Source organism: Oryctolagus cuniculus, chromosome 2, assembly GCF_964237555.1.
Source record: "Oryctolagus cuniculus chromosome 2, mOryCun1.1, whole genome shotgun sequence".
NCBI lineage: Eukaryota > Metazoa > Chordata > Mammalia > Lagomorpha > Leporidae > Oryctolagus > Oryctolagus cuniculus.
The window spans coordinates 184,481,219-184,504,690 of NC_091433.1; the positions used below are offsets into that span (position 1 = coordinate 184,481,219).

Sequence of the window (23,472 nt, forward strand, 5' to 3'; positions counted from 1 at the left end):
CTGGCTAGAGAAATCATCATATATCCAACACTGGGCTACCACTAGGCAAAAAAAGAATGACCTACTTCTACATGTAACAACATGGATGACTCCAGCAACACCATGCAGAGAAAAAGAAGTCAGAGCATATACAAGAGAATGCACACTTTGTGATTCTTATGTAATTTCTTATGAGTGTGGCTGTGATTACATGACTGCATACATTTTTTAAAAAAAACTCACATAAAGTAGCTGAATTGTGTATATTGATTAGTGATATATAATTCAATAGCAATGATTATTTTTAAAAGGCACTAGATTCTTTTCCTCACTTCTACTTCAACTTTATACGATTAAACTCTGTATTTAGAATTTGAGTGCCTTGTCCCTTCTAGAAAATAGATTAATATTTTTAAAATAAAATGTAGGGATGGTGCTATGGTGTAGGGGGTAAAACCACCGCCTGCAGTGCTGGCATCCCATACAGGTGCCAGTTCGAGACCTGGCTGTTCCACTTCTGATTCAGCTCTCTGCTATGGCCTGGGAAAGCAGTAGAAGATGGCCCAAGTTCTTGGGCCCCTGCCTCCACATGGGAAGACCTAGAGGACACTTCTGGCTCCTGGCTTCAGATTGGCGCAGCTCTAGCTCTTGTGGCTAACTGGAGACTGAAACAGCAGATGGAAGCCTCTCTCTGCCTCTCCCTCTCTGTGTAACTCTTTCAAATAAATAACTCTTTTAAAAAAATAAAATAAATAAAATGTCAGAATAAAAACAATCCTAACCAATCATCATTTAAACAGGAAGATATTTATCCAATATTCAATAGGAATACTTTGCACATCAAAGCAGTGTGATAAGTGAACCGCTCAGCTCTCTGCACAGTTCTCACAGGGAGACAGGACAGAAAGACTCTGTACCTGGTGCTCTGCTAATCTGATGCACTGACCTCAATTGTCTGACTCTAGCTACCCAGTCAGTGTGTCTATTAACAGAAGTTTCTCTTAGAAACTTGAAGACTAATTGGCTACTCAGGCCCTGGCTACTTACATATTGATCAGCCCAAATTGTACTGACACTTTCAATTGCCATCAATTAAGGTAAAATCATTTTCAATATCAACAATATTGGGTAGACTTCAGAGATCAGAGAAAAACTGGAGTTGGCTTCTGAGGAGGTAACTTTATGGACAGTCTACTAATAGGCACTAGTGAGATACCAGAGAATTGAGATTATGCACATTGACCTTGGAAAACAAAAATCCAAGAGAAGAGCACACTCTGTATCAATGGCTGAGACAGCTCAATATCTGTTTAACGGGAATGCACCATTTGTCCAGTTCTAATGGCCCACTCTCATCAGAAGATGGACAGCCATCTATAGAATGAAACAGATTTTCACACTTTGCAAGCATATATCAAACATAACCAACGCATTAAAGAAAGCAACATGTAATTTCCTTTCAGAATCCTCCAAAAACAACTTTCAAATCTTTCTTCAACTTCTTGAAAGGCTATAATTTGCAAGAAAAAAATTGTATATCAGTGAGATGGAATTTAGGACAACTGAATTGAAGTTGTAGTGTGAAAAATTGGTCAATATAACAAGTTTCTAACCTGGAAGATGCCTGCCATTGGGATGGAGATGCAGCTATTGTATATTCTCACTAAAGAGCAATGACCTCCTTTCAGGGGTGACCACAGGTTATTCCAAAGTGGTTCTATAGCTCTTCCCCTCAATCTTGAAGATTATATAATTTTTTAATTCCCTTCTGAAAGATGAAGACAATAAACACAAAAATTACTTATGCCTAAATGATTGCAATTCCCATTTTTACTATCTCCACTATAAATTTGACAACTTTTACTAGCTGGTTTTAACATTTCATTTAGCAAATAAGAATCCTGCCTCACCATAATTCTCTGACTCTAAGGACATGTATAAGACAGAAATCAGTAGGATTAATTTACTTTTAAAATGACCTTGGCCTCAGTTTTCAGAGTCCTTGAAGTGTACTTTTGGTGGATTTTAGTTCTGCAAACACAAATCTCTCAAAGGAAGGCAAACCATAGATTCTCTTTATCAAGGGATTGGGGCAATTTTTTAGCCAACTGAAAGATCAATTCTTTGCATTCCTCCCTCTGTTCATTCTTTCCTTTCTTCCTCCCTTCCTTCCTTCCTTCAACCAATGAGATTATCAGTGAAGTAGACTTGGACTTCTAGGTAAAGTAATGCCAGAGAAAACACCAACAGCCTTCATAGCCTAAAAAATGGTCCCTCTTCTAAATGAAAATAGCTTGTAATCAAGTTTAATTTTTAAATGATACTCAGATTTGCAAATGTGAAGACACTCTAGTTTATGAAGCTGAGTTTATGGCTAGAAGTGAAGTATGAATTCTGCCAATATCAGATTTTTCTTTGCAGGTTCATTATATGCTCCCCAAATTCTAATAATCACAAAGACCTGACCCAAGAGGAATTTTATGGAAAAGACTTGTCAGATGATGTTTGAGGAATGAGGCCCTGGCCAGAGATCTTTCCATTTGTAGCATATAGTATCATACTCTCCCTCAAATTTAAGGCAAAAAAACAAAAGTGGGTGATTGTTCCTGTTTTGCTCATTTAGTGCAATTCTCCTATAAAATGCATTCTCAATACAGAAAGCCTTTTCATCAAAGCAATGTTCTGATAGACTCAATCTCTCCTTATGACTTGGTTCAGGCTGCTATAACAAAGCACCATAGAATGGCAATGGCTGGCTTACAGAAATAGACATTTGTTTATCACAGTTCTGGAGGCTGGAGCTCAGACATGAGGTTGTCAGCTTAGTAGGCTTCTTATGAGGGCCCTCTCTCAGGCTGCAGACTGTATGCTTCCCATTGTATCTTCACATGGCAAGAAGAAAATCTAGAGAGCCTTCTGGTCCCTGTTTTATAGAATATCAATCCCCTTCATAAAGGATCTGCCCTACTAATGCCGATTACATCCCAAAAGTCTCACCTTCTAATTGTGGCTTATAATATCAGCATGGCAGTGTTGGAAGGGCAAAACTTTCAGTCTTTAACACCTTATTCTAGAAAACAAGTTTAAAATTTTATATAGGCAATCTAGATGTGTAAATAAGTTGGGCTTAAAGCTAATAATCCTCTTATATTTTATATCTTTTTGAACAATTTTTAAAACAATTCTCAAAGTAGATTTTATTCCAATACAATCCCATCAAGATTGCATGTACCAATGCCATCTCACTAGTCCAAGTGATCGATTTCAGTTCATAACTGAACTATCACACTGATAGGTCTAAGAGTCAAAGGGACCACACAAACAAGACTAGTGTCTGCTGATACTAACTGATAGAATCAAAAAGGGAGAGAACGATCCAACATGGGAAGCAGGATACACAGCAGACTCATAGAATGGCAGATGTCCTAAACAGCACTCTGGCCTCAGAATCAGCCCTTAAGACATTCAGATCTGGCTGAAGAGCCCATGAGAGTATTTTAGGCATGGAAAGCCAAGACACTCTGGCAAAAAAAACAAACAAAAAGACCTAAATGAAAGATCTCTGCAAGTGAGATCCCAGTAGAAAGAACGGGCTATCAAAGAAGGAGGTACCTTTCTCTGAAGGGAGGAGAGAACTTCCACTTTGACTATGACCCTGTCTAAATAAGATCAAAGTTGATAAACTCAAAAGGCTTCCATAGCCTTGGCAACTCATGACAAGAGCCTAGGGTAATTACTGATGCCATAAACAAGAGTGTCAATTTGTTAAGTCAACAACAGGAGTCACTGTGCACTTACTCCTCATGTGGGATCTCTGTCCTTAATGTGTTGTCCAATGTGAAGTAATGCTATAACTAGTACTGAAACAGTATTTTAAACTTTATGTTCTGTGTGGGTGCACACTGATGAAATCTTTACTTAATATATACTAAATGGATCTTCTGTATATAAAGATAATTGAAAATGAATTTTGATGTGAATGGAATGGGAGAGGGAGCGGGAGATGGGAGGGGTGCGAGTGGGAGGGAAGTTATGGGGGTGGGGGAAGCCATTGTAATCCACAAACTGTACTTTGGAAATTTATATTTACTAAGTTTAAAAATAGGTAGATTTTATTTTTAATTTGTATTTGTTTACTTAGAGAGACATAGAGGATAAGGAGCTCCCATCTATTGGTTCACTCTCCAAATGCCCACAGTGGTCAAGGGGGCAGAAGTAGGATCATGGACCTCATGAGTGGAAGGTACCAAATCACTTGAATCATCATCCCTACCTTGCAGGGTCCACATTAGCAAGAAACTGGAGGTAAGAGCTAGAAACAAGTATCAAATACAGGCACCCCAATATGGAAAGCAGGCCAAATATCCACACTATGCAAGTAGGTTTTATAATATTGTTGATGAGTAAGGAAAACTTGAAGCCTCACCTAAGGCTCAGAAGACTTTCCTAAGATCTAAAAACTGCTGACTGACATCAGCAGAGCTGGTCTCATGCTCTATAACTTTGAATCTATCCTATCTCCCTTCTCATCCACAGGGAAATTGCAGTGTGCAAAATTAGATACAAGTGACTTTATTGCCCATGTGTTAATTTAGATTATCTGAATAAGCATATGCTCTCCCATGGGAAGATTTTCAGCATTTCTCCAGACTTGGAGACATTAAGGTTTTTTGTTGGTGGTGGGTTTTTGGTTTTTTTTTTTTTTTTTTGAAAATCAGAGAGCGAGAAACAGGGAGAGACAGAGAGAGACGTCTTCCATCTGGTGGCTCACTCCCCAGATGGCTGTAATGGCCAGGCTGGGCCAAGCCAAAGCCAGAGCTTCTGGGTCTTCCATGGGGGTGGTAGGATCCCAAATTTTTGGGCCATCTTCTGTTCTTTTCTCAGACCATTAGCAGGGAGCTGGCTCAGAAGTGGAACGGATGGGACACAAACCAGCACCCATTTACAGCCAGTGTCACAGGCAGCTGTTTCACCTGTTATACCACACACAACACCAGCCCGTAGACTTGGAGACTTTTATAAGTGTAAGAAACTGAAAATGTAATAAAGAATAACACTCCTTTCACACCAAAAGTGATTTCTGACACCATCATATTTCTCAATGTATCCTGAGAGGTGACCAGCATGCAAGTTAATGGTTATTTGTTTCACGGAGACATTGGTAACAGCCAAGAAAATTGAGTCCAAGCAAAAGTCCTTGTATTCATTATTCATAAATTCAAATGTTCTCTTTTATGGTTGGCAGCACACAAAACTCACTCTGGTTTCTTTATTTGATTTGAGTTTTTTTATTTCCATTTCCCAAAAGCTATCAATAAGTTAGAAGTTAGTAGATACACAATAGCTTAGCTAATGACTAATGAATGAGAAACTACAACTTGCCTCCCATCCGAAGAAATTATTTCATTTGAAACTTAAACGGCTTTGACTATAGCAGACCCTCAGATACGTGATGGAGATCCCACATTTTGCCATATTCATGAATACTATGTATCTCATTTTACAAGATGTAACCCATTTACAGGGATGTTGAAAGGTGAAATTTATACTGATGATAGCCTCATATTGACAGATGTCATGTACCTTAACACCATTAACCCTAAGAAGTTAACTCTTTCAGGAGCAGCACTCCTAAATTGCTTTGTGCTTATATTGAATTCTCCCAACCCTGAACAAAAAATTTAAAAGTTCTCAAAATTCATATACAAAAGGTGTTTTGAAATGAAGCATTCCTATGTACAGCCCATTGCAATCCTGGACCTCAGACCCTTGGAAGCCACGGCAATTGGTTTCCCACTTCAGCCAACCCTTAATTCTGCGATCAAGACTGGAGACAGGGAAAGGAGGGTATAGACAGTCAGTAAAATGTAATGGTATTTTCTATAGAGTATAATGAAGACAACTCTTATGTTCAACTTTTTCAGCTGTTTTCTTCATTCTGTCTCAAACCATAGTTGTTAAGGGCTAGTTTTCTGCCATGGCCTTCCCACTCCACGTGGCTAACATCCTGTGCTGCACTCCAATTCCCTCCTAAGTCTTTCCTGCTTTATGTAGCAAATCTTTTTCCATAGATTTTTCTTTTTGTCCTGGAACAAAACATTTTTAATGACTAAGTCTCTTGTATTAATTGATATCCATTACAATTCCTGCAAAATTCCTAATTAATGATATTAGTGATATTTTTCCTTTGGTCAGTTGTTCTGCCTTCTTTCACACCAGAGTGATCATCTAACTTGAAACAAAACATCAATCTTAAGGCCCTTTGTGCCCACATCTAGAAAAAAGAACAAAAAACTACTGACTGCTACTCCTCTCCATTTTCAGAGCTTTTTAAATACTAGCAAATACTCAAGAGAAAAAAATTGGGCTGAATCTTCGGCGAGATTTAGAAGACACACTTTGGAGAATGGCACTGTGTCTTTATTCATATTGGAGACAAAGGATATATTGCACAAAGTGGTTCTTAGTGTTGAAGTTTTGGTGTGGTTGGGAAATGAGGAAACTTTTCCATGTGAATCAATTATTGTCATGAAATATTTTATCTATTCAATACTTAGATGGACTAGGAATATAACCTACCACATCCATACTGGACTTTGTCAATAAGCTGACAATTTAATAGATCATCCCAGAGTCTCTAATCCTAGTTTTTTTTTTTTTTCATTTCCAAGAAGCAATATGTTTACTATCCATATTCTACCCAGAGCTTTGATGTTCCAAAGAGCTTAATAAACTAGAAGTATTGAAAAAATTCTGTTGCATGTCACAAGGATATAGATCCCCTTAATGGAGTTGTATCTTTAACCTTGAATATTTAATCTCTGAACAGTTCAATCAACCACAAATACTCCACTGTGAAATGCATTGACTTTAGAGCTTATCTGATTTCATTTTATAGCCTGAACTGCTATTATACGCCCTTCACAGAGTCAGTCTTGTACTGTCAGGAAACTGACCTTTTTCTGTTTTGAGAAGGCAGCTTACAATTTTATTCTATATTGTATGTGTGACTAAGAGAATATCAAAGTAGGAAATGTCCTTGATGCTCTTCAAGTATGATCCTCACCTTATAGATGAGGAAACCAAGATAGGGAAAATGTGATGAATCAAGAGCTGCCTGGCTAGAACACAGATCACTCAACTCCGAATCCAGTGTAGTGACTGGTGCAGAAGAGAAACTCAGCCCTTTCTGAATGCCTCGGGCCAAGTTTCTCTTCTATACCAGGCACTGCATTGGATACTGTAAATAAAAACAAAATATTAACTGCCCTGCAGAAGCAGTCCCTGCTACCTCCTCACTGGAGGTCAGCTGCAGATAACTACCAATTAAGGTATTGATCTTCACATAGACTATACTTGCTTAAGAAGCTTCTGGAGTTTTTGGCATCAGAAGACACTCACTGGACTGAAAAGTTAAAGCCCTTTTATAAACCTAAATGGAGATCCAGGAGAAGAGGATCAGGACAACTCACCTGATTGCCCGTGTCTACCTTGTCCTCCCGGCAGTCCCACAGTCAGTGCTATGATTGCGTTGGGTCATCTGCCAAAGCTAGATTAGGAAGAGCCACCTTGTTGCTCCTACAACCCCTATGCTTAGTTGATATGTGAGTGTGTGTATCTGTCTCCCACATGGGACATGAGCCGCAGGACAGTGGTTATGTGTTCTCTCCACAATGTTTAACGTGGTGCCAGGCACGAAGTTCATGCTAAGTGATTTTCAAATTCATTAAGGAGTCTCAAGATAGGTTGCAGTGGAAATTCTTGGAAACAAGTGCTAGCAAAAGGGATTTAATGCCTTGAAGGTGCTCTGCATCTCTGAATCCCTTCTGCAGGCACTTTAAGTCCTGTCACTTTTCAACCCCAGATGTCACCACAAATAGGGCAGGGAGAGAAGGGAGGTGTCTATCACCTGAGTTCTCTGTATCTCAGTATCTCAGCAACAAGGTAGCCAGCTATAGCTGTGGTTTTCATGCATGTAGACTCCAAAGCTATGTACAGAGACCCAAAGTAATGCAAATGACATTACAAAGAGAAAGGTTAACACATCTGTCATCTTCCACTTTACATTCATGACAGAAGAAAAAATTCAAAAGGTTTTCAAGCATGAAGGGATCTTCAACTACTAAAAAATAAAAAAGTGATGAAAAGAAATGAAAAATGCATCACAAATAGCATCTTCCCTTGCAGATCAAATTGCTTGGCTGACAGCATTTTTAATCAAAAAGTTCAAAGAAAAATGGGTAGAATTTACAAAGACACAACCAAATGAATGAATGAATGAAGACATTTGCTGTGCTTCTCCAAGTAAGAAAGGACAGCAGATAGCCACACCTTTGCTCTGGAGGTTCAGGACCTTGTTGCTAGACCCATTAACCTGAGTCCACATACATGCTGACCAGAGCAGCCTTGGAGTTCTCAGAACATGGGCAGTCACCCAAAGGATTCCCAATGTGTAAGCCAGTTGGAAGGAGACAGTGACCACAAGGCTATGGACCTTGGACAGCAGCCTCCACCAGCCACAGGAATTTTAATACTATGGAAAGTCATTCAAGTCCTGATTATAATCAAGGTCAATCGCTTTATTCATTGTTTATTAAATAATCAGACTGAGTTTGAGTCTTACTTGGCTTCATAATATCCAAGCTTGCCATGAGAAAATTCTATGCACAAAGCTTTTTATTTAATACAAAACTGGAATTTCAGGCTGTAGCTATCTGCTGCTAGAAAAGTTAAAGAATGGAAGAAATAGGGCAACTTCTGTCAAAGTGCTGTGAATGCCCAGCTCTGTGAGCTCTGAGAGAACAAGCATTAAACACAAAGCTCTACATAAGAGCAAGTGTATTTTGTCTCTGTTCATGTTCCTCCAAAGCACTTTGTAAACTGAAAAATTCTGATCTGAGAGTCATGGCATCTTTCTATGAATGCAGTTCCCAGTATATAGTAGCCTCTTGATCCACAGTGGTTTCTATGGAGTGACTTGAGTAGGCTTACTAAACATAATGCAGATGGCAGCAGAATTTTTGACAGCACAGGCCACTGATTGATAGCTCTGAGTGACCTATGGTTTGACAGCCACAGTACATCTTGCCACTATGGGATGCTCCAGTGACCAACCTGCCATGGGACAGCTTAGCCAGCCTCTGCATAACAGCAGCTTAGCCCATGTGACAGTCCACTCTGGCCTGTGTGACAACCCCACCTCTGTGCACAACCCAGACTCGCTTCCCTTTCAGTGCACCATTCAGACCCACCTCCCACACACCACCTAGCCTTTCACACATTTTTTCATGTAACAGAAACTGAGTTCCACAGTGTTACAAACTTAGAACCCATAGGTAGCTAGAAATAGCCACAGGATGTGTCTCCATGATGACCTTAAGGTTATTATAATAAAATGATACTTCCACTCCAATCATGTACCTTACAGCATGGCACTTCCAGTATTTCCTACAAAGGACAAGGGAAATATGAAGTGCCCAAGCCCCAGCCCCAACTCCATCCCCTTTTGAAATTCAATTAAGCTCCATAATGGGCACCATACCCTAATGCCACCAGATGGGATAGATCTAATCTTGTTGAGGGTATTTTGTTTTTTGAGAGGAAGAGGTTCTTTATTAAAGGGTTTCTGTTCTTTGGAATCTTTTGTATTTTGACTTTTTGTTCATTCTCTTTCTCTCAAACATGGCTGATCTTTTCCTTTGAATAAATCCTATTTTCCTGCATATCTTTCTGCCTCCACTTTGAATTATTTGACTGTGGAGGCAAGAATCTGTAATAAACTCAACTGGGGACCCCATGGCGTACAATAAGACTATTTCCAAAAATAAAGTTAAGAGAAACCAGTCACCCATAACCCAGATCTGGTAGAAGCTACACTGTTGCCAACCCTAGGATGGAAAGAAAGTGTAGTCACCAAAAACCAAAAATAAGGAGTCATATAGAATTGGATACCTGGAAAGTAATCCACTCATCAAGGACCACCTTCAGGCTGAAGCAATCTGGCATGGGTGGAGCCTCTTGTTCCACAGTGGTTGCTATGGCACGTCTTGAGTAGGTTTACTAAACATAATGTAGATGACAGCAGAGTTTTTTGGCAACACAGGCCACTGATTGATAGCTCTGAGTGACTTCTGGTTTGACAATGCATGCTCTGATCTTGCTCTCAACTATTTTCCTCTAATCTCTTACAAGGGGGATTGCTTTGGCCAAAGGCATCTAGAAGCAAACAACAAGGAAACCCATTGATGGGTCCATGAAGATTAGCCTCATAGTACAGACAGCAGAGTAGAGAAAGGTAGAGAGGGGCCAACAAGAAGCTGGGCATGCCTACAATGCACAGAGGAAATATGGAAAAATGATACATACCTTTTCTCTCTCAAGATTGGAGTGTGTGGAAGGTATGTATCCAGCCTAAGGAGATAATATTTATCAGCCTCCAAACCATAAGACTCTTAATGCTTACTTCCCACGGTGAACTCTACCACATCTATGTTCCTATTTCTCCAAGTGCCATCATACTCTTGGTTTAGCTCCTTTCTCATGCTCTTATAACTACAGAAGAAATCAGCGGAGGGAGCCAGACAGACTGCAGATCCCAATATCTATTTCACAGGTATTCTTGCCGCAGCCAGGGCTGAGAGCTTCACTGGAGAATGATCTAGGACTGGAAATTTCATTACTAACAGTGATAATGTACAAGACCTTGCTATGTTTCATCTATTATCTATGACCTTTACCCCAAACTAGACCCAAACTCAACCACAGCTCAGAATCTATCCTATCATCAAAAGATGGGATTTCCTACGTAGGTTCCCTCTGTGACAGCCTGCCTCCTGCTCAGAGAACTTCTGAGCTCAGTCAATGATCTTGCTCAGGAAAATACCCAATGCCATACCCAATAAGCAAAATAAGATTCAAGAGAGGTGCTTTACGGTTAAAGAAAAAATCACAAAATAATTAAGAAACACTATATATAAGGGTATATCAAAAATGATGAAAAACTCAGTGAAAAGTTTATTTTGATGCAAAAAGTTTTGAAATCCATGCAATTATTTCATAATGTGAATTTTTCATGACCTTTTTGAAGGCCACACATATTTCATAGTCTATAACATGACTGATCCAGTACTAGGCATGGAATTGGTACTTACTGTGCCTCTCAGCTGAAGTAGCACTTCCTGTTTGCATATGCATTCCCCCAACTCTCCAGCATAAATTAATTATGCTTTTTTATGTTCTATAATAGAGCCAGATCCCTTTCTTTCAGAGTCCTTATTTCAGACTAAGCTGCCATGTACTGCAACATAGTTTATGGACTATACAACTTTAGAGAGCACCACTCAAAATAAACTACAACATGAATGATTACCTCTGGAGTTATACAGTGCACAACCTTCACAGCCATAGGCACTGGTCCCCCTCCACAATGCAATCACAGAAGTCACAGAGTCATCCATGGGGTTATTTGACTAATAGCTAGCTCTCTCACTTATCTGTAAACTCTCTAACAACATTGACTCCCCGCACCCAGGAGACAGTGTATGCTACATATTAGGAACTCGATTAATATTTAGTGAATATTTAACAAACCTTCTGAAAAAGATTTTTACATATTCAAAGCTGAGATGCAGAAAGTTAAAATGGCGTGCCCAAGTTCAATGACAAAGTAGAATTTAAATCCAAAACTGTATGGTACATGTGTTTTCCATTGTTGCATGCAGTCTCAAAAATATAGTACAATGACATATTTAAATCCTGTTTGAGGAAAATGGAGATGAGAAAATATGGGGTCAAGGGAGTTGATGCTTTACCTGGCCTCTACCCAGCACTGGCTTAGCATAAGCCACTGGGACAGTTTATAAGATCTCCAGCAATCAGAGCATCCTGACCAGCCTTCCTTCTCTGTCAAGAAAGGGGAAACTGGAAGCTATCGAAAAAAGTCAGATTCCTGCAGACTTGTGCTTGGCAATCAGGCAATAGCCTCCTTCCTCCTTTGTCATATTGCTACCATAACCCTGCTAAAGGCACTGCCAGTTTGGGCCCATCCAGCTTCAGCCTCCATTCATTTCACATCTGCTGCCTCTGGACCCTACTTTTCTACATTGAAGGAGAAAAGCAGGGCTCCTTTCCTCACAACCACAGAACACCCTGGAAGCCCAGTTAAAGTTTATGGACTGCCAGTATATGCTTTACAAACCCTCTTCTCTTCCCTACACGTCACTGACTCAGATCAAGTCTCATGGCCGCCATAAAGTTGATATACCCAGTGTCAAAATCTCCTCATTTGTTTCAGCATTTTCAGTGATAAAGAAAAAATACAGCTGTACACTGAGAATTCATGGTGCAGTGTTATCAGGCCTCTGTGATAAACAGTTTGATTTTCTAAGTGGCTGGCTGCAGATATCCTGCTCACTAATGTACACTTTGTTTGGTGGGATATATATATATATATTTAATAAAATTCATATATATATTTATTTAATAAAAGCAAACAGAAACAGAGCCTAGTAAGGAAGTATGCATTCATGAGAGGCAGGTGCAAGTCATTTGAGGAAAGGCAAACAGAACCTGAATGAAGAATCCTTGGATACCCTCAGTTCTCCCTCTTGTCATAGGTCTCCTGAAATGAGCCTTGAGCTGGTAAGTATTCAGGTGTGTAGAAATGTTTGCAGGCCATACCTGGTTGGCCTCCATCAATCCTCATAGAAGTACATTTCTAAGAAGTTGATTCCAAAATTTATTTTTCTTTGTAATAAGAAATGTGGTTGACTTTTTCTGATTTTTACACATTCCTCTATGGAAGCCTTGCATGTATGTATGTATTCAACAGAGAATCCCTTCCATATTTGTCCCCATGTGTTGAGAACAGGCTGCTTTTTGCCTACACAAGGCAGGCAATGTTTCTACCCTGAGGAACTCCATCATTATTAGCTTGGTTCATGCAGATCTTGAAAGAATTCTGTATTTAAAGTTTTGAGGTTTATATTCTGGTTGATGTTTATAGGGAAAGAGTCATTCTGGCCCCAGCCCAATCATTGCCAGAAAGTAACAGAATAAAAAGCAATGATCTAGGACAGAAAACACATGAGGTTCAGGCTTGACACTGGTGGTTTACTAATCATTACCACCTTGGGTGAGTTAAAACTCGCATCACCCTCATTATGCTTCCATGAATGATGATGTTGATGATGCCCATGCCTAACAATATAGTTGAGATGCAATATAGAACAGATGAAAATAGGTATAGAATCTTAGGAACTTATGAAAAGTTACAAAAACCATCAACGTTGCTCTCTAGAAACCTGAAGCCAAATTGACATGTGGAGGGAAATGGACTACGACCTGCCATAACGTACTACTTTAAATATTTGGTTTTAATGATTTTTTGTTTTGTTTTTTTGGACAGGCAGAGTTAGAGAGAGAGAGAGAGAGAGAGAGAGAGAGAGAGAAGGCTTCCTTTTTTCCATTGGTTCACCCCGTAAGTGGCCGCCACAGCTGGTGCGTTGCAGCTAGCACGCTGCACCGATCCGAAGCCAGGAGCAGGTGCTTCCTCCTGGTCTCCCATGCGGGTGCAGGGCCCAAGGACCTGGGCCATCCTCCCCAGGCCACAGCAGAGAGCAGGACTGGAAGAGGAGCAACCAGGACAGAATCCGGCACCCCGACCGGGACTAGAACCCCGGGGTGCTGGTGCCACAGGCGGAGGATTAGCCTAGTGAGCCACGGCACTGGCCTGGTTTTAATGGTTTTTAACAACCTCAAGGATCAGGAAGTACAATGATAAGCATAATATTCAGGAAAGGAAGTGGCATAATGTAGACATAAGTAGGAATCACAAGTGAGATGTTACAAGTGTGATACTGAATCAGTATCATCTCTAGGGCATTGGGATGCCATTGAGGAGATTCCAGGCAGAGAGTACCCATACCTGGGTTATGAGACCACTGGGATGACTCAGCATACAACACATCATAACTAAGAAGGCCACTTAAAGCCTTTGCCAAGACTATAAGCGAGAGAGAAATTTAGGAGATACTTTGGAGGTGAACTTAAAGGGATTTCCTGGTAGCTTAACATAAGGCTTGAGGAAAAGGGGGAAACGAAGAATGATTGCCAGGTGGTACTTGAGCAGTGAGATAAATATAAGTGTCATTAAATGAGATGGAGGATTCTAGGGGAAGGAATCAGTCTGGGGTGGAAGTTGGGAATCCTGTCTTCACTAGTTAACTCTGAAATGCCTAATAGACATCCAACTGGCCCAAGTTACGCAGCAATATCAGCTCTGCCAATCACTGAGAATAACTTCACAAAAACATTCTTGCTTCACCACTGGGATCTGTACCAACCAAAATAAGAACAATAACAAAAACTCAAGTTTACAGAAGTGAACTGCAGTTTACAAAACCTACCAGAACTTCATTAAGGAAGATTTTTTCTGGTTCTGGTATCAGAAACCCAATGGGATCTTATTTCATTAAACAGAAAAAATGTATTGACTCTTGAAATGGGAACAAGGCTAAGAGAACATCCACACATTACTGGATTCAAATGATATCTTAGAAGTCCGTCACTCAGTATAACTTTCAGTATTTTATCTTCCTTTTCAGCCGAGTCCCCCAAAAGATGGCATTTAGGGCCAATGCTAATTTTGTTTCCTGCTGGACTAGTGACCCCAGGAGGAAAGGGGCACTGACAATAGTGTAAAAAAAGTCACCACAAGGCGTGGGCTCGTGCCTATCTCCAGAGCCAAGGGGAGGTCAGCTTCCCCAGAAAGCACATGAACTCAAGAGAGTCCCCTGAAGGACTGAGATACTCTGACCCCGAAAAGACAACATCGCTGACCAGGATAAACAACAGTCACTAGAAGGCTCTAGAAGTAACTCATGTTTTAACAAAAGCAAAAAGAAAACATAGTGCTTCATCAAACTTTGAAAACACATCATAAAACTTGTGATTTACCTGATGACCTACGTGATGATAATTGAGAGGGACTATTTAGTTTTCTCGCTCAGGAAAGGTGATATTACCACACACTCAAATTAACTCTAGAAGTAGATCATCAGATATAAAGTTATGATTTAAAAAAAAAAACTGACACACAATGGTAGCTGTCACTTCTTTGAATGGAAATCTTTGTAGATTTTGAAGCCAAAGAGAAAACATAAATTTTGTTGGTTTTAAGAATTTATAACTTTGGCATAACCAAACAGAAGTTCAAACAGTTATTTGTCTGGGGGAACGTATCTGAACTGAGAATTCTTTGCTGTTTCTACTTACTTACATAACATTTATGAAAAGACTATGGAGTCCAGGTAGTGTGTTCCAGCACAGGCACCAAAAGTGACTAGTGCCCCTTTCCAAGTGAGACTATAATTTGGCCTCCATTAATATATGTATATATTTGTAATACACCAGAGAGTGATGCAGCTTAAAGGGTAGGACTACTTCTTTCTTATTAATTTCAGGGTCCTTAACTCCTTGCACAAAATCAAATGTCTCCATCCACCAAAATAATATCAGGGGCCCAGAGCTGGAATGAGATCAACCTGGGAATGCTCTAAGATAACAGAACTATCGCCCCTAGCCTTCAGCTACACCCTGCAGTGATGATTCAGACTACTGCTTCCTAGCAGGTGGTGTTCTGACCCTTTTTTGCTATTATATTCAGAGCCAAAACAAAAAATGTGTGATTATGAGTCTCCACTACAATATTATGGGGCTTTATTCAACACAAAAGTAGAGAGGATTTGCTCTACTCTGTTGTAGCAAACATAAGCTCCCTTCTCTCATTACAGCACAGGTATCAACTTACCTCACCTGCTTCCTGTGACAATGAAACACCTGTGCCTGCAGATGTTAAGGTCTCAGTCCCATGATGCAGACTTTTTCTGGGCAGATTTCCTCTTCTTACATTTTTCAATGTCTACTATGTGTCCTTGGTCACTTCACATATTTCTGAAGAAATTAATAACCCTGTATAGGAGACAGACATGGAGCACACAGTAAACTACAGTATGACAAATTGAACAATAGAATCTATATGAATGACAGACAAGAAAAAAAGCAGGTGGGCATGAACACTTAAATAGGAGTAATCAATTATTTAAAGAGATATCTCCATGTAGATTAATTTACCCAGATCAGACCAAATATCCTGACAAACTAGAAAATATGTCAATGCATAATTAATACCCAAGGAAGTACAAATGGTGACAAATAGAAAATAATCAGCCTCTAATTCCTAAGTGAAATGCAAATTTTAAATAATATACTGATATTTAAAAATATAAATATGTTGGGGCCAGCACTGTGGCAATGTGGGTAAAGCCATCATCTGCAGTGCCAGCATCACATATGGGTGTGCTATTTCAAGTACCTGCTGCTCCACTTCTGATCCATCTCTCTACCATAGCCTGGGAAAGCAGTAGAAGATGGCCTAAGTCCCTGGGCCCCTGCACCACGTTGGGGACCTAGAAGAAGCTCCTGGCTTCAGATCCACGCAGCATCAGCTGTTGCAGCTATCTGGGGCGTAAACTAGCAGATGGAAGACCTCTCTCTCTCTCTAATTCTGACTTTCAAATCATGAATCACAAACACACACACACATGAATGATCTTGTCCTGGTCAGATTGTGTTGTAACTCTGTTAAGCCCCCCATGACAAGAGCCTCGGGTGATTACTGACATCATAAATAAGAGTGTCAGTTGTTAAATCAACAACGGGAGTCACTGTGCACCTGCTCCCCATGTAGGACCTCTGCCCTTAATGTGTTGTACTATGAGAATTAAGGGTAAATCTACTACTCAAACAGTACTCTATACTTTGTGTGTCTTTGTGGGTGCAGTCTGTTGAAATCTTTACTTAGTATATACTAAGTTAATCTTCTGTATATAAAGATAATTGAAAATGAATCTTGATGAAGAATGGGATGGGAGAGGGAATGGGAGATAGGATAGTTGCAGGTGGGAGGGAGGTTATGGGGGGAAAGCTGCTATAATTCAAAAGTTGTACTTTGGAAATTTATATTTATTAAATAAAAGTTGAAAAGAAAGAAAAAAGAAAAAGATTAAATGTCAAAAAATAAAAGATCTATTTTATTTATTTGAAAGGCAGAGTTACACAGAGAGAGGAGTAGAAACAGAGAGAGAGATCTTCCATATGCTGTCACCCCCAAAATGGCTGCAATGGTTGAAGCTGGGCCAGTCTAAAGCCAGAAGCTTTATCCAGGTCTCCTATATGGGTTCATGGTCCCAAGCACTTTGGATATCCTCTACTGAATTCCCAGGCACTTTAGCAGAGAGATGGGTCAATAATGGAGTAGCTAGGTCTCAAACTAGCACACTATGGGATGCCAGCACTGCAGGTGGCAGCTTAACCAGCTGTGTGATAACAGCAGCCTCTTTTAAACTCACATAGAAGAATTTGACCCAATATAAAGAGACATGCCCTGTGTACTCAAAATTCAACTACTGAATATTTAATCTAAGGAAATGCTTTAAATATATATTAGTATACTGAACAGGACATTATTTTAATAGTAAAAGTGGAAGTAACTAATAAATTACATCAAATAAAACTTGTAGTTATTATGGTAATTAAAATTATAGAAATAAAGACCATGTAAGAACGGATTAACTGAAAACTCTTATGATTTTAACCATATAAATACATATCAAGAGAGGGTAATTATGGTGAAGTCAATAAGCTGCCACTAGAGGGAGCACTAACCAAGGGTTGCACATAAGTAAAGAGGCATCTGGAACTAGCTGGTGTCTTAGTCGCAAAAATTAGAGCAAAGTCCAAATTTCTCAGAGAATGAGAGTACTCAGGTATTAACATAATTATCAGAGGTATATGTCCCCATGAAATAAGTGTTTCTTGATATTCTTGTTTCCACTTCCTGGAACCTTTCATGAAGGAGATTTGCAAGACTTGGGAATGATTTACCATCTTAGATTTGTTCTACTTTACTGTGGTTGTGTTGATGGTGTTTTCACCTCAACCAATGGTTTTGCTTATGCCACCTATCATGCAATGAAAGCCAGTGGTGTCCCTAGAGAGTTCATCTTGTGCTTAGCTATATGGATGTTTCTAAAAATAGCAACTTCAATCTTTGTGGTTACAATGATTCCACCTAAAGGACTATGTATGCATATGACAACTAGTGAGGAGTAAAGAGAGACAATAATGACATATAGAAATGGCTTTAGTCCATACACAGGAGATAGGAATGGAGAACCCTACTAATTTGGAACTTAGGTCTCTCAGAACCAAGAGCATAAGCATTGGAGCCATGTAAATTGTGTATAAATACCAAAGCTACCTTTTATCAACTGCCAGAGCTTAGGCAAATTACTTTACCTCTTTCTTAGCCTTCATTTCCTTGTCTATAAAAATAACTAGTAGAATTTAAGAAATATTTGATATGTGTAATGTCTACATCATGCCAGTCTCACTGCAGCTTCCCAATAGTTCATAACTGTTCTGTTCTTATCTTAACCTATAATTACATAAGCTGATGAGTATTCATTAATGCAGGCAGAGGGAAGGTATATCTCCATTGGCACTCTGTACCGCAGGGACAGATTCAGGTGAGAAGAGGCCAAGTCAGAAGCCATCTAGGTCTGTGGATCTAACCCTTAATCTCTGATCCAGGCTTATCAATTACAAAACATGTATTTTGAGCCTTGACTCCTGATATCAGCTAGTTAAGAACTTGAAGTAGGGGACCAACGCTGTGGCATAGTGGGCTAGGCCTCTGCCTGTAGTGCTGGCATCCCATATGGGTGCCGATTGGTGTCCCAGCTGCTCCTCTTCAGATCCAGCTCTTCGCAAAAGCACCTGGGAAAGCAGTGAAAGATGGCCTAACAGATTGGGCCCCTGTATCCGCGTAGGAAATCTGGAAGAAACTCATGACTCCTGGCTTTAGATCAGCCCAGCTCTGTTGCAGCCATTTGAGGGGTAAACCAGCTGATGGAAGACCTTTATCTCTTTCCTTCTATGTCTGTAAAACTGCCCCTCAAATAAAATCTTTTAAAGGAATTCAGTAAATAGAAGTGCTACAACTATTCCTTCTTAGAAAATCACCAATGCTCAGCACCTGTCATTAGGCCTGACACAAGCTAACACTAATTAACTATGTAGAAACTGAACAGAGGCATAAGTGCATGAATTAGAGATGGTAAAATAGCTACTGTGGAGCTACAAGTCTTCATAGAAGACTCAACTTACCAGGACACGATGTTTTAGTGCTATATTAACAGTGTGTTTGTAAAAATTGACAATGATTGATATGAAGATTTTTTTCAGATTCTTGTATAAACATTGATCTGCAAATGTTTGTTAAAGACAGTTACAAATTCGCTTCTCTATTATAGTCAAATTAGAGGCTGGTTTAAAATGGAGACAGGTTGGTAGAGAAAAGATGGAGTAGAGTGGAACACCTGAGAAATTCACTTTGGGAGCCATGTGAAATCACTAACACACAGGAGCTGCAATATAGGACAATTGAGGGTGAAAAGAAGAAAGCTAACACCATACTGGGTGTGGAAAAGTTGAAGACTTCTTGTCTGAGGACAAGAACAAGAAAAGGATGCTTAATTACACCACATCTACTCAACAGAGTACTGGAAGTCCTAGACAGACGAATCAGACAGGAGAGAAATAAAGGACATCCCTATAGAAAGAAGGAAGTCAAATTGTAATTGTTTGCAAATAACATGATTTTATACAAAAAAATTCCAAGGTTTCCAACAAAAACATGCTAGAACTAATGAACAAACCTAGCAAAGCTGAAGATATAAAGTCAATGTATAAAGTCAATAGAGATTTATCTGAAAAAGAAATCCCATTTCCAATGGCTACAAAAAAATCTGGGAATACAGAACAAAAAAGTGAAAGATTTCTACAATGAAAACCGAAAAGCATTGATGAAAGAAATTGAAGAGGAAACAAATAAAGACATTTCACGTTCATGAATTAGAATATTAAAATGCACATACAACCCAAAGCAATTTACAGATTCAGTACCTATCAAAACCCCAATGACATTTCTCACAGAATTAGAAAACATTGATATAATGTGTATCAAATCACAAAAGACCCCAAATAGCCAAAGCAATGATAAGTAAAGCAGGAGGCATAATACTACCCAACTTTAAAATATATTACAAAGCTACTGTAATTAAAAGAGCATGATATTGGTATAAAAGAACCATAGCTCAACGGAACAGACTGAAGAACTTAACAGTAAATCCAAACTTTTGTCAAAGATAAGGTGGCCACAGAAGTGTTGTTAAGAACACGAATTGGAAAAAGGACAGTATTTTTAACCCACATGCACAAGAATAAACTACACTGCTATATCTTACCATGTACAAATAATCAACTCAAAATAGGTAAAAGACCTAAATATAAGAGGTGAGATGTTGAAACTATTGAAAGAAAACACAGGGAAAGCACTTTAAGACATTGTAATGGACAAGAAGTTTCTGGATTAGACCACAAAACCAAAGAAAAGCAAAAGTGGACTAATGGACTTTCACCAAACTTAAGAGCTTTTGTACAGAAAAATAAGCAGTTGACAAAGAAAACCTACAGAACAGAAGGAAATATTTGCAAGCTATACATGTGAAAAGGGGTAATATCCAGAATATATAAGGAACTCAACTCAATATCTGTAGTAAATCTAAACAGATTTCTCAGAGGAAGACATACAAGTGGCCAACAGATACAGGAAAAAATGCTCAGTGTTACTAATCATCAGGGAAACAAAGTAAAACCACAGTGAAGGGGCTGGCACTGTGGCTTAACAGGTAAAGCCGCCGCCTGCAGTCCTGGCATTCCTTATGGGCGCCAGTTCAAGACTCGGCTGCTCCACTTCCAATCCAGCTCTCTGCTATGGCCTGGGAAAGCAGTAGAAGATGGCCCAAGGCCTTGGGCCCCTATACCCTCATGGGAGACCCAGAAGAAGCTCCTGGCCCCTGGCTTTGGATTGGTGTAGATCTGGCTGTTGCAGCCATTTGAGAAGTGAACCAACAGATGGAAGACCCCTCTCAACTCTGACTTTCAAAAAAAAAGAATCAATCTTTAAAAAAAAAAAAAAAAACACAATGAAAAATTACCTCACTCCAATTAGATTGCCTGTAATCAAAAAGACAAAAAAATAGCAAGCACTGGCAGGGACTTGGAACAAGGGGAACCTCTGCACACTGTTAATGGGAATGTAAGTATAGTCATTGTGGAAAACAGCACAGAGATTCCTTACAGAAAAAAAAAAATAGAGCTACCATGATTCAGCAATCCAACTCCTAACTATATCCAAGGAAAATCAAATCAAATCTTTCAAATAGCCATCTGTACTCCATTTATTGCAGCACTATTCACAATAGCCAAATAATGTAAACTGCTGAAGTATGCATCCACCACTGAATAACAACAATAAATATAGTGGGGTCAGTGTTGTGGTGCCAGGATCTAAGCTTCCACCTAAGGTTCCAGCATTCCATATCAGAGCTCCAACTCAAATCCCAGCTGCCCCACTTCTGATCTAGCTCTCTGCTAATGCACCTGGGAAACCAGTAGACCATGGCCCCAACCACCCACGTGTGAGACCCAGATAGAGATCATGGCTCTTGGTTTAAGCCTGGACCAGCCCTAGCCATTGCAACCATTTGTGGGGAATGAAGAACAAATGGAAGATCTCTGTGTGGGTATGTGTGTGTATATTTGTGCATGCATGCATGCACGTGACTTTTCCCTTTAAATAAATCAATCTTTTTTTAAACTTTTAGTATACATATGCAATGTTATTCAACCATAAAAAGGGAAGGAATATTATTTGCAACAACATGGATGGAAATGTAGGTCATTATGTTGAGTAAAAAGCCAAGCAAAGAAAGACAAATGCCATATTACCTCACTCAGTAAAGCTTAAAAAATTATACAATCACGTGTAAGTTAAAAATATAATAGTAGTTACCAAAATCTGGGAAAAACCTGGAGAGGGAAGAATGGGGAAAGATTGATGACTACTAGATTGTAGCTAGACAGACATAAGAAGTTCTGGGGTTGTGATGCACAGTAGGGTGACTTTAGACAACACCACTGTTTAGGCTGCCATTGTGGCACAGTGAGTTAAGCTGTCACCTGTGACACCGGCATCCCTTATATGAACAATAGTTCAAGTCCTGGCAGCTCTGCTTCTGGTCCAGCTCCCTGATAATGCACCACATGGAAGGCACAGATAGAGTTCTGGGCTCCTGGCTACAAGCCTGGTCCAGTCCTGGTCATTGGGGCCATTTGTGAAGTAAACCAGTAGATGGAAGATCTCTAACTTTCAAATAAATAAAAACAAATTGAAAAAACATTACTATACTATTTATTTCTCTATTTAAAAACCTATAAGAGAATCAGGGGTGCTTTCACTATAAATAAATATTAAATACTTGAGAGGGTAAGTGTATTTACTCTGATTGGATGCTATAGATGAATACATGTAACAAAACATCAGCTAATACCCCATAAATAAGCAATTTTTATATGTCTGGAAAAATTTTCAAATTAAAAAGAATATAAACAATAAAAGCTAATAATTATAAACCTGAGAGAAAAAGAAAGTCATTTCTGAGTCATCAAGAGTTTCAAATTTTATATGAGCTAATAAGAATGAGAAGTATGTAATACTTTTAGGAACAATTTCTATCATAGCTGAGATTTTTAAAGAGAGTTTTAGTGGTTAGCACACTAAGTTTCTGCTTTATAGAATATTCATTTATGGGAATACCTTTATCTGTTATTACTCCCATAAGAGAAAGAGCCATCAGAACAGATGTTACTCTAACATTTATGAGCTGAGAGTTGGATATTTTAACTTTAATAGTTTTATGTGTCACCAAATGGAATCTCACTTTTCAAAGTTAACTTTACAAACACAATTCATTTTAAGAGAACAGAAGTTGCCTTGTCTTTACAATTGTTGCTATTGTCTTAATTAACATTTCAATTTAAGTTGGCACATTTGGCATATGGAACTGAATTCTCTTCCTAGAAGCCTAAGGGTTCCTGAACTAATGAGAAAAATCCAATATGTTTAAGGTAGACAGAAATAAATAGCTGATAGGAACAAGATTTGAAAAGGGCTTTTGGTAAATTTAAAATAATTCTGATTCGTTCTCATATATACATATATAAAACGCATATTCTTGAAATAAGTAAATATTAAGACCAGGATGTATATAAAAAGGATTGCATAGAATTTTATATTAAATGAAACACAGGAAATATAATAAAAAACACAAGAGACATAAGCATGCACTATACTAGCTGCATTAAGAGAGATGTTACACTAAGTATTAATATATGCTACTGGAAAGCAAAGAAGGCTCTCTTTGATCAAATAAGTTTAAGGAACACTGAGTTAAACAACTAGGACTTTTGCATTACAGAGCTTTTCAGTACATTCAATGAGTTGAGCTGAAATGCACTTGGGGGAACATA

General features: G+C 39.1%; 1 long non-coding RNA gene across 1 annotated transcript in view; it reads right to left on the bottom strand.

Annotated features, from left to right (window-relative positions):
* Nucleotides 1–4,266: 4,266 nt before the first annotated feature.
* LOC127489191 (uncharacterized) overlaps nt 4,267–23,472 on the bottom strand; it is a 94,503-nt gene continuing 75,297 nt past the window's right edge. The window contains exons 3-4 of the long non-coding RNA XR_011386957.1: nt 15,788–15,948; nt 4,267–10,194 (exon numbers count right to left, since the gene is read on the bottom strand). This is a non-coding gene — a long non-coding RNA (uncharacterized lncRNA). The remainder of the gene's footprint in view (nt 10,195–15,787; nt 15,949–23,472) is intronic.